This window comes from Xenopus laevis, chromosome 3L (assembly GCF_017654675.1).
Source record: "Xenopus laevis strain J_2021 chromosome 3L, Xenopus_laevis_v10.1, whole genome shotgun sequence".
In the NCBI taxonomy this organism is placed as follows: Eukaryota; Metazoa; Chordata; class Amphibia; order Anura; family Pipidae; genus Xenopus; species Xenopus laevis.
The window spans coordinates 5588749-5601039 of NC_054375.1; the positions used below are offsets into that span (position 1 = coordinate 5588749).

General features: G+C 42.2%; 1 protein-coding gene across 2 annotated transcripts in view; it reads right to left on the minus strand.

Moving 5' to 3' along the window:
• creb3l2.L (cAMP responsive element binding protein 3-like 2 L homeolog) overlaps positions 1-12291 on the minus strand; it is a 36845-nt gene that overhangs the window by 23164 nt on the left and 1390 nt on the right.

Below are 12291 nucleotides of genomic sequence, written 5' to 3' on the forward strand. Positions count from 1 at the left end.
TTTTTCCCTCCCCGGCCCTAAAATGCATATGCAAATTAGGATTCGCTACGGCCGAATCCTGCTGAAAAAGGCAGAATCCCGAACTGAATCCTGGATTCGTGCATTCCTAATTCAGACTTTTTTCAAGATAATAAATCTTGAAAAATTTAGTTTTTCACTAAACTAAACTTGCAAAAAGAGATTAGTGGGCGAATCTCAAAAATCGAAATGAAAATGAGGAAAATTCGCTGAAATGCATTGAAGTCTAAATTTTTTTGACGGGCGACAATTGCTTTTCACCAATTACGGTTGAGACACACGCTCAGATTAGTTGCCCGGCGACAAATCTCCTCTTCTTTGGGGCGACTAATCTCCCCGAACTGCCTTCCCGCCGGCTAGAATGTAAATCGCCGGCGGGATGGCAATCGGAATGCTTAGTTTTCCGAAGTCGCACGAAGTTTCCTTGTGAGGCAACTACATGCGACTTCTGAAAATTTATCTTTCCGTGTGCCGTGCCGCCAACGATTTCCTTACTAGCCGGTGGGAGGCAGTTTGGGGAGATTAGTCGCCCTGAAGAAGAGGAGATTTGTCGTGGGGCGACTAATCTCCGGGAATCTGACCGTGTGTCTCTACCCTTACTGTCTATGGGCGTCATTTTCTGGCAAAAATTGGCGAAAATTTTTATATTTTATTAAATAACCCCCTACGTGTGTTTTAGCAGAAACAATCTGCAGTATTGTCTATGACAAAAGTGTATTTCCTGGCATTTTGTAGCCATGGCAAGTAGCTGGCTACTATTAGCTTTGTGTGTTATAGCCCTTATACTATTTACATACATAAATTGACCATTAGCCCGGCCCGGAGTGGATTCAAGGGGAGATAACCCCATACAAAGTCACACACCTGCAGGGGCCAATACTGGACGGTGCAATGCGGAGGAACTGGTTCACACCAACAGAAAGTCTCCGCATCACAATGCCCCCAACCCCTGCAGCAATCCCCTCCCTTGTTTACCCTGCAAACTCGGAATGAGGGGTCGTTAAACAGAGATAACGACCGTTTTCATGTGTCGGGCTATGTACAATTTCTCCGAGTATTCAGCAGCAGTGCAGTACGTTGCATAGAGATGGCGTATAGGTACAATCACACACCAGTTTCTTTATCTTTCTCAGTAAACCACTTCTCTTTCTTTCTCTAAGGGTCAGGGCACACGGGCAGATTCGGGAAGATTAGAATGAACTAAATCTCCTCTTCTTCGGGGCAACTAATCTCCCCAAACTGCCTTCTTGCTGGCTAAATCCCCGGCGGGAAGGCAATCGGAGAGATTCGTTTTCCGAAGTCGCCCGAAGCAACTTCGGCGACTTGGGAAAACGAAATGTTCCGAGTGCCAGTGCAATGATTTACATTCTATCTGGCGGGAGGCAGTTCTGGGAGATTAGTTGCCCTGAAGAAGAGGAGATTTGTCGCTGGGTGACTAATCTCCCCGAATCTGTCCTGACCCTTATAAATGAGAGAAATGACAACTGTTAACCCCTTTATTCCCAGAGGCAATATAATCTAAGGGGCAGACAGAGAAAAAGCAGGGTTACACGCTTCATGGCCTGTGGTATTTAAAGGGGCGCTTCACCTTTAAACAACTACTTGTTTTCAATCAGTTCACCAGAAATGACTTTTTCCAATGACTTTCTATTTTCTATGCGTCACCGTTTTTCTAATATTGAAGTGTAAAGTGTCGTTTTTCACCTTCTAAAGCAGCTCTGGGATGGGGGTGGGGTCGCCGACCCTGTAAACTGTTCTAAACGTATACATTTAGTCGATACATTTCTTTGTCCCTGCTGAGCAGATACAATAGTTGCTGATACTCCCGAGATGCTGCTGAGAAATGGATCAACTCAATGTTGCAGAATTGTTTAACAGTTTAGAGTCTGAATTACTGAGCGGCCCAGACTCAAACACCAGAGACACGAACATTCAACTTTAAAATGAAATTGAAAAAAAGTCTTTATTTCTGGGGAACGATCTGAAAACAACTGAACTGACAAAAGTGTTTGGAAGTTGAACAGCCCCTTTAAGGGTTTAAGGACCCCGTCTGGACTAAGGAAACTACAATTATGTGGGTTTTCTGGTCTCTAGAAAGAGCTGACCCTCCGGGGGAACGGCACAAAGCAGCTATTTTGGGGGCTGACTCACAGTTTCACCAGATGTGTGCCAAGGCTTCTCCCCCCTCAACCCACACAATGACATCTTACATCTGGACTCAGCTTCAACACACGCTCACCAGTTTCTCCCTTAAACTTGACTTTCTTGCTCAAAGTCCCCCTTGTTCCCTGACCTGCCCACGCCATTCTATGAGAGTGCCCACTTATGCCAACCTCTCCTGCACACACAGGCCCTGCTGTTGCCACACAAAGCTTGACTTTATGGCTTTACAGAGACATACACAGACTGGGAAATTAGGAGCACAGAACATCCAGATAAAATGCTCTGTTATACAGATAGCTAGAATCTCAGCTGCCATAAAGCAGGACAGGACTGCTGCTTACAATGAGGATCAGATAGGATCTGTGCAGCCACTGGGACAGAATGTTCTGTTATACAGATAGCTAGAATCTCAGCTGCCATAAAGCAGGACAGGACTGCTGCTTACAATGGGGATCAGATAGGATCTGTGCAGCCAGTGGGACAGAATGTTCTGTTATACAGATAGCTAGAATCTCAGCTGCCATAAAGCAGGACAGGACTGCTGCTTACAATGAGGATCAGATAGGATCTGTGCAGCCACTGGGACAGAATGTTCTGTTATACAGATAGCTAGAATCTCAGCTGCCATAAAGCAGGACAGGACTGCTGCTTACAATGGGGATCAGATAGGATCTGTGCAGCCACTGGGACAGAATGTTCTGTTATACAGATAGCTAGAATCTCAGCTGCCATAAAGCAGGGCAGGACTGCTGCTTACAATGGGGATCAGATAGGATCTGTGCAGCCACTGGGACAGAATGTTCTGTTATACAGTAGCTAGAATCTCAGCTGCCATAAAGCAGGACAGGACTGCTGCTTACAATGGGGATCAGATAGGATCTGTGCAGCCACTGGGACAGAATGTTCTGTTATACAGATAGCTAGAATCTCAGCTGCCATAAAGCAGGACAGGACTGCTGCTTACAATGGGGATCAGATAGGATCTGTGCAGCCACTGGGACAGAATGCTCTGTTATAAAAATAATTCCGATGTGATAACACATTGAGCCCAGCAATGTATCAGGGCCAGATAACAAGGTTATTTTGCAATGTAAGTGTCCCTTTAAGCTTAGTGTGACAGATGGGTCCATAAGTCCCAATGTGAAAGCTGCACGGGCACAAGGCAAAGTTCTGCTCGCCATCTGTTCTGGCCAATAGCACTGGATTCTTCCTGAGCCTGAAGAAAAAAAATCAAATTGGAAGCCACGTTGAGCCTGATGCAACCTTACTGTAATCTGGATTTTAAAATTTCCAAGCATCAGCAGAAATCTGGATCTGGAAAGCGAATCTCCTTTCCAGTTCTCTTGCCACAGTCACAATCCTGGTACTGTTAAAACGAGCAGAAAACTGCCATACCAGCTGACAGGGGGCAGAAGGCTCAGAAAGAAAGCAAGGAATGTTCTGGGCACACAATAAGCTATACCCTCATACTGTACTGTCTAAGGGAATCAATATGGCACCTCCTCCTCCCATATGTATAAATACAAATATACAGAGAAGTAATGTTCTGGGCACACAATAAGCTATACCCTCATACTGTACTGTCTAAGGGAATCAATATGGCACCTCCTCCTCCCATATGTATAAATACAAATATACAGAGAAGGAATGTTCTGGGCACACAATAAGCTATACCCTCATACTGTACTGTCTAAGGGAATCAATTTGGCACCTCCTCCTCCCATATGTATAAATACAAATATACAGAGAAGGAATGTTCTGGGCACACAATAAGCTATACCCTCATACTGTACTGTCTAAGGGAATCAATATGGCACCTCCTCCTCCCATATGTATAAATACAAATATACAGAGAAGGAATGTTCTGGGCACACAATAAGCTATACCCTCATACTGTACTGTCTAAGGGAATCAATATGGCACCTCCTCCCATATGTATAAATACAAATATACAGAGAAGGAATGTTCTGGGCACACAATAAGCTATACCCTCATACTGTACTGTCTAAGGGAATCAATATGGCACCTCCTCCTCCCATATGTATAAATACAAATATACAGAGAAGGAATGTTCTGGGCACACAATAAGCTATACCCTCATACTGTACTGTCTAAGGGAATCAATATGGCACCTCCTCCTCCCATATGTATAAATACAAATATACAGAGAAGGAATGTTCTGGGCACACAATAAGCTATACCCTCATACTGTACTGTCTAAGGGAATCAATATGGCACCTCCCTCCTCCCATATGTATAAATACAAATATACAGAGAAGGAATGTTCTGGGCACACAATAAGCTATACTCTCATACTGTACTGTAGGGAATCAATATAGCAGTTTCCACTCATATGTTTTAGTACAAATACAAGGAAAAGGCATGTTTACTGCATAGAATAAGATACACCCTCACGTTTTTAATTAGTCAAGAAGTAAAACAAATGTTCCAGCTGGGAATTGTTTCTCAGGCCCATTTTCAATGCATTCCAGTGACCATTAGAATGAAGAAACCAGCCGGTGGCAGTGGAATTCCGCCCTGGGAATAAAGCAGAGGATCCCACTCCAGCCAATGAGTCAGATGGAAGGATTCAAGGAGTGCAGATTGAGACTGGTGTTGTCATAGGAGCACATCCAATAAACAAGATATATACATTCCTTTACATTGACATGGGCCAGCTGGAATGGCAACTGCCATATTAAACCCCCTAATATGTTACAGCCAAAGTCTTTGTTTGACTCAGATCTTGGGAAATAGATACAGAATGGGGCTTGTAATAATCACAGCCTATTGGCATCAGGGTGCAAATGCCAGCTGTAAGCTGCATGGCATGACAGTTGCACGGAATGGCCAGACCCATAGCCGTCACCTGCAAGGATACTGGTTGACATCTTATGATGCATGACTATTTGTTTGTGGGGTGGTGATTTTGGGCACAGGCCTGGGGAGCCAAACTGTTACCCAATACTATTGGGCCACAAGCTGCTTTTGGGTAGCATCTGCACCAATGGAAGGCTTGTGGCTTGACACCATCAACAGTGCAACCAGTGATAGGAGTGGTCAACTGGAGCGGATGGGTTATGGAGGAAGAGTAGTTGGACCTAGAGGGGAGTCAAAGGTAAATCTATACGTGGGTGCTACAACACCCCACTAGCCCAGTAAGCATAATTAGGAAACTTGATGAGAGTCATGAATGAAGAAGAAGACCACCAATGACCTGCATTACCTTCCTGTACCGCAGGCACCAATAGGACAGGGACTTCTGAGGAGGGTGAAAGATTAGGGACACAGGGTCGATTAAATATACAGGAAAAATGTCATATTCCCTAGTGGAGCAAACCTTAAAAAGATCACACATAAGAGCCAACAAAGATCTTGAGATGTTCAGGAGAACAAGCCCTAGAAGGCTGCAGGATGGAAACTGCTCTTATAGACAAAAGATTGGGTTTGGCACTCTCAGATACCCACATAGAGGTGCCCGCACATGCTGGAATGCTGAACATGAAGCACTCTTCTAGAACTCGAGCTGAAAGTTCAACCAGATAAAGCCAAGAGAGCCTTTCCAACAAGCCGGCAGCTGCGGAGTCACATAAGGATAAAGCTTTGTCTGGAATGCACAGAGCACTTTATAGGCTGCAGAGCAAATCCCATACACTTCTCAATTTCTTATTTTGGGAACACCCTACTTCTAACTGCACCAAAAGCTTCACGCCTCTGGGTGTTGTAGAGGAGACTGGCATTGAGCACTATAACTGGGTGAAAGAATGTTGATAGAGGAGACACGTGCCAAGGTTAGATTGCAAGCTCTAGCTTTCCTGAATATTTCTTGTTAGGGGCACAGATTATATTAAAAAGATTCTGGAGCCTTATAGGCCATAAAGAATCCCATTGAGCAAATTAGAGGCCATAAAGGATCCCATTGAGCAAATTAGAGGCCATGTTCTGCTGGTGGGCCTCCAGTCATGGTCTAAAGCAGTGGTCCCCAACCAGTAGCTCGTGAGCAACATGTTGCTCTCCAACCCCTTGAATGTTGCTCCCCTTGGCCTCAAAGCAAGTGCTTATTTTTAAATTTCAGGCTTTGAGTCAAGTTTTGGTTGCTTAAAAACTAGGTGTACTGCTAAACAGAGACCCCTGTAGACTGCCAGTCTTCATGGAAGCTACTAAATGTCAACCACAGCACTTATTTGGTACCTCCAGGGACATTTGTTATGCTTGTGTGGCTCCCCAGCTCCTTTTACATAGGAATGTTGCTCACAGGTAGAAAAGGTTGGGGACCCCTGACTAAAGCTTGTTCAGGACATGCTAAGTCTGATTTTATGGAGGCCTTTGGAAATATATATAAATACTAAAACATTGGGTAGAGTCCCAGTTCTGGCACAAGTCCAGCCGAAGGAAGTCCATGGTTAGAGGCAGCAGAGCGAGGGGATGATGTGTGCGTCTAGTCATGTACTATGTTTATCCTTCTCCCAGCCTTCTGCTTATAGAGTCTACGAAAAAAGAATAGCAATGTGCGACATGTAGCAGAATATTCTAAAAATCAGAGCTCTGCAGACTCAGCCTTGCATAGTTCACCGTGATGCTTCCCAGGATTCTGGCCGGCTCCCATGTTATTCTAAGGCTCAGAGATTGCACATGATGCCAGCCTTGTAATAAGACCATTCACTGCATGGAGAGGCCACACTATTAAACCATTCCATGCCCTCTAGGTCCAGCATCATTTGCATCCACTGGTGCAAAGAGCTTGCAATCTAAGTCTTGGAACTGGGTGCCTCGTGCAGCGCAAGAGTCCTATTTGTGAATCTTTGAGGAGCATGGCCACTTCATTGTGCCAGGGTTTGGATCCATTCCAACTAAACTAAACCCTAAAGTCACATGACGCCATGGATGCCATTTTTATGAGAACATGCAAATTAGAATTTTCGGATTCTTTAGAGTCCAAAAATTAAATGATTTTAGTGCATCTCTAGTTATACCTTTGTGCTACTGGTGATCTCTAACTACTGCAACTTACTACTAGGGATGACCGAATCCCCTATTTTGGATTCGGCCGAATCCTTCATGAAAGATTCGGACGAATACCGAACCGAATTCAAATCCTAATTTGCATATGCAAATTAGGGACAAGAGGGGGAAAAAGTGGGAAAAACATTTACTTCCGTGTTTTGCGACAAAAAGTTACTTGATTTCCCTTCCTGCCCCTAAATTAGGATTCAGCACAAGAATTTGAATCTGAATCCTGCTGAAAAAGGCCGAATCCTGGATTTGGTGCATCCCTACTTACTACTGGTAGCATACCCATGCTGCAAAGCAATATGAATTAGAGTAACGTTAAAGTAGCTAAAAAGTAGCAGTAGCTATAAAGTCGTAGCTTTACAGAGCATTTGTTTTTTTAAGATGGGGGTCAGTGACCCCCCCATTTGAAAGCTGGAACGGGTCAGAAGAAGAAGGCAAATCATTCAAAAACTATATATATAAAAAAAAAGACCAATTGAAAAGCTGCTTTGGCCATTCTATCACATACTAAAAGTTAACTTAAAAGTGAACGACCCCTTTAAGAATTCTCCAGGTCCTGCCTATTTGGCCAATTCTGGGACTTGGCCAGTTTCCACAGTCTAAACCTCTTAAGTGTTTGCAAGTATGTGGGCCGGCATGAAGTTTGGGTGGCACTTAGCGGGGCGAGCACCTACAGTCCGCTGCAGACAGGTCGGATTTCAAAGGCTTGGGAATGTTGGGGGAGAATGAGAGGGAAGACAAAGGAAGCTGGGCAGCCAGTCTAAAAACAAACGCAGAGACTGTTATTTCAGGGCAGTTGCGGTCCCAAGCCCAGCTGATCAGTACAACGGGCCACTAAACCCCATCGTCTCTTTTTCTGACTCGACCACTGGCCCATCACATGGCTTTTATTTTAAACCTGGCCTGTAAAACGCCTTTGCCCCCTCTGATATCTAAAAACGAACTGCTGATTGGTTGCTATTGGTTACTGCACTGCTGTAGCTCTGTGCTCCCTGGCTTGCGATCAACTGACAGTTTGGTTTTATGTTAACCTCCCCTTATTGGTTTAATCAATAGACTTTATGTGACATTCAACAGGAAAAACCTCTGCCTGCTTCACCTATTGGGCTGCAGGAGGTTTCACCTGTTGAATGTCACACAAAGTCCAGATAAAACCTTGAACTGACAGTTTGGCTATATGTTAACCTCCCCTTATTGGTTTAATCAATGGACTTTATGTGACCTTCAACAGGAAAAACCTCTGCCTGCTTCACCTATTGGGCTGCAGGAGGTTTCTCCTGTTGAATGTCACATAAAGTCCAGATAAAACCTTGAAATGACAGTTTGGCTATATGTTAACCTCCCCTTATTAGTTTAATCAATGGACTTTATGTGACATTCACCAGGAAAAACCTTTGCCTGCTTCACCTATTGGGCTGCAGGAGGTTTCACCTGTTGAATGTCACATAAAGTCCAGATAAAACCTTGAACTGACAGTTTGACTATATGTTAACCTCCCCTTATTGGTTTAATCAATGGACTTTATGTGACATTCAACAGGAAAAACCTCTGCCTTCTTCACCTATTGGGCTGCAGGAGGTTTCACCTGTTGAATGTCACATAAAGTCCAGATAAAACCTTGAACTGACAGTTTGGCTATATGTTAACCTCCCCTTATTGGTTTAATCAATGGACTTTATGTGACATTCACTAAGAAAAACCTCTGCCTGCTTCACCTATTGGGCTGCGGGAGGTTTCTCCTGTTGAATGTCACATAAAGTCTATTTTTAAAACCCTGAACAACCAAGTATTTCCCCTTCTTCGTTATTAATAATCCTGTTTTTTTGCCAAGTTAAAAAAAAAAAAAACTCTCCCTAAAAAATTAACTAAAAAAAATTAAATCAGCCTTGGGCAAAAACATCTTTCTTTTAAAGAATTCTCATATTTTCCAGCCCGATATTCTTGGAACAGTGAATTCATCTTGTCCAGGGCCGTGCAATATAAACCCCCGAGGGACGACTTAATTTCCTATAGAAAAAGGCAGCAGATTGCTACCCCTGCGGTTACACACGTGCAAGCAAAACATAGATTTATATTTTAAGGATTTTGTTTTTAAACATAACAGAACTTGAAACAGTATTCCTTCTTGAAAACAGGTAGCACGTTGTCAATTCTCCTCCAGGTCTGCTAATCAACTGGCTTCCGCTACATTGTTTCGATAGTCAGAACCAGCAGTGCAGAGAATAGCAATTACACTACAAATAACACTAAAATCACTGGGAAATGAGTAATGAATGTGTATGGGGAAGTTACTTATTAACTATCATAAGGCAAAATGTTATTTTTGGGTTTACATCCCTTGCAGGAACCAAATATGCAACGTTGAATCAAGACACTAAAAAGCACATGGGCTGTACAGCAAGTTGCGACTTACAAATACATGTAGCAACCTGCAGGAATAGCTAGACAGGCCGAACTGCAACTCCCACCATCCCCAACAGCTGACACCAATCACTGCCCCCAAGTCGCAGCTGAGTAGCGGCCAAGTAAATATTTACGAAGACGGTTCTGCAGCTGCGTATAAACAGTAATGATGCAACCGAGCACAGAAAGTACCCAGACGTTACTAAGCTCGCATTTATCAAATTAAAGGGGAACGGACAAATATGCCCAGTTGCACGCCCACCTTTAAATTAACTTTTAGTTTGTTATAGAATTCAAACTATTCATTATTATTATTCATAATTATTTGCCTTCTTTCTTGTTCTCCTGACTCTTTCCAGCTTTCAAATGGGGGTCACTGACCCCATCTAAAAAAAAACAAATGCTCTATAAGGCTACAAATGTAATGTTATTGCAACTTTTTATTACTCATCTTTCTATTTATTCCTCTCCTATTCATATTCCAGTCTCTTATTCAAATCAATGCATGGTTGCTAGGGAATTTGGACCCTAGCAACCAGATTGCTGAAACTGCAAACTGGAGAGCTGCTGAATAAAAAGCTAAATAACTCAAAAACCACAAATAATAAAAAATGAAAACCAAGTGCAAATTCTCTATAACGTACTAAAAGTTAACTTAAAGGGGTTGTTCACCTTTAAATTAACTGTTAGCATGATGTAGAGAGTGGTATTCTGAGACAATTTGCAATTGGTTTTCATTTTTTATTATTTGTGGGTTTTGACTTATTTAGCTTTTTATTCAGCAGCTCTCCAGTTTGCAGTTTCAGCCATCTGGTTGCTAGGGTCCAAATTCCCCAAGCAACCATGCACTGATTTGAATAAGAGACTGGAACACAGTTAGGAGAGGCCTGAATACAAATATTAGTAATAAAAAGTAGCAATGACAATACCTTTGTAGTCTTACTAGGCATATGTTTTTAGACGGGGTCAGTGACCCCCATTTGAAAGATGGAAAAAGTCAGAAGAAGATGGTAAATAACTCAATAACTATAGAAAATAAATAATGAAGACCAATGGAAAAGTTGCTTAAAATTGGCCATTCTAACAACAAGTTATCTTAAAGGTGAACAACCCTTTAAGGCTAAGCTGTGATTGGCTGCTTTCAATTCATTCTCAGGCGTCCAATCAAAATCCACCTTCCAGAACCTCAGCAGTAGCATTCAGGGGTTTCTTGGTGGCCTTCAAAAGCATCAGGTAAAGCAATTAGGGAAACGGCACACAGTGAAACGGGACAGTGCCATCAAGCAAAGTTGCCCCAAAGGGTATGACAGTGTCATAAAGCATGTTTCATTATAAAAACCAGTGCCATTTACAACGAAGGCCAGAAAGCAACAAGCTTTGTGCGTAATCCCTGTCTTTCTGCATGTGCACTTGCCCTTTACTGAGAAATATAAACGGTCTGACACTGGTTTACCCATTGGAATGTCAGCCTTTTGTGTCACTCCCAGGCAGGTCGCAACTTGTGTGCAGAACACAAGCTATTAATATGAGAGTAAACCTGGTGCACGTGTCATGTATGTGCTCCTTAAAGGTTAACTTTAAGTATGTTATAGAATGGACAATTCTAAGCAACTTTTCAATTGGTCTTCATTATTATTATTTTTTTTAATAGTTTTTTTTAAATTATCTTTCCAGCTTTCAAATATGGGTCACTGACCCTATCTTAAAAAAAGAAACAAATGCTCAATAAGGCTACAATTGTATTGTTATAGCTACAGGTACAGAATCCGTTATCCAGAAAGCTCCGAATTACGGAAAGGCCGTCTCCCATAGATTCCATTTTATCCAAACAATCCAATTTAAAAAAAAAAAATGCTTTCCTTTTTCCCCCCCCCCTGTAATAAAAAAACCAGTACAGGTATGTGATCCTTTATCCGGAAACCCGTTATCCAGAAATCCCCGAATTACATAATGCCCATCTCCCATAGACTTCATTATAATGAAATAATCCAAATTTTTAGAAAATGGTTCCCTTTTTCTGTGTAATAACAAACCAGTACAGGTATGTGATCCTTTATCCGGAAACCCGTTATCCAGAAATCCCCGAATTACATAATGCCCGTCTCCCATAGACTTCATTATAATGAAATAATCCAAATTTTTAGAAAATGATTCCCTTTTTCTCTGTAATAACAAACCAGTACAGGTATGGGATCCATTATCCGGAAACCCATTATCCAGAAATCCCCGAATTACGTAATGGCCGTCTCCCATAGACTCCCTTATAATGAAATAATCCAAATGCTTAAAATGTATTTTCTTTTTCTTACTCAGATATAATTAATCCTTATTGGAAGCTAAACCAGCCTATTGGGTTTATTTAATGTTTATGTGATTTTCTAGTAGACTTAAGGTATGAAGATCTGAATTACAGAAAGATCTGTTATCCAGAAAACCCCAGGTCCCAAACTTTGATTAACAGGTCCCTTACCTGTACCTTGTACTTGATCCCAACTAAGATATAATTAGTCCTTATTGGAAGCAAAACCAGCCTATTGGGTTTATTTAATGTTTATATGATTTTCTAGTAGACTTAAGGTGTGAAGATCCAAATTACGAAAAGATCCGTTATCCGGAAAACCCCAGGTTTCAAGCATTCTGGATAACTTTCTATCTTTCTATTCGGGTCCTCTACTATTCCTAATGCGGTCTCTG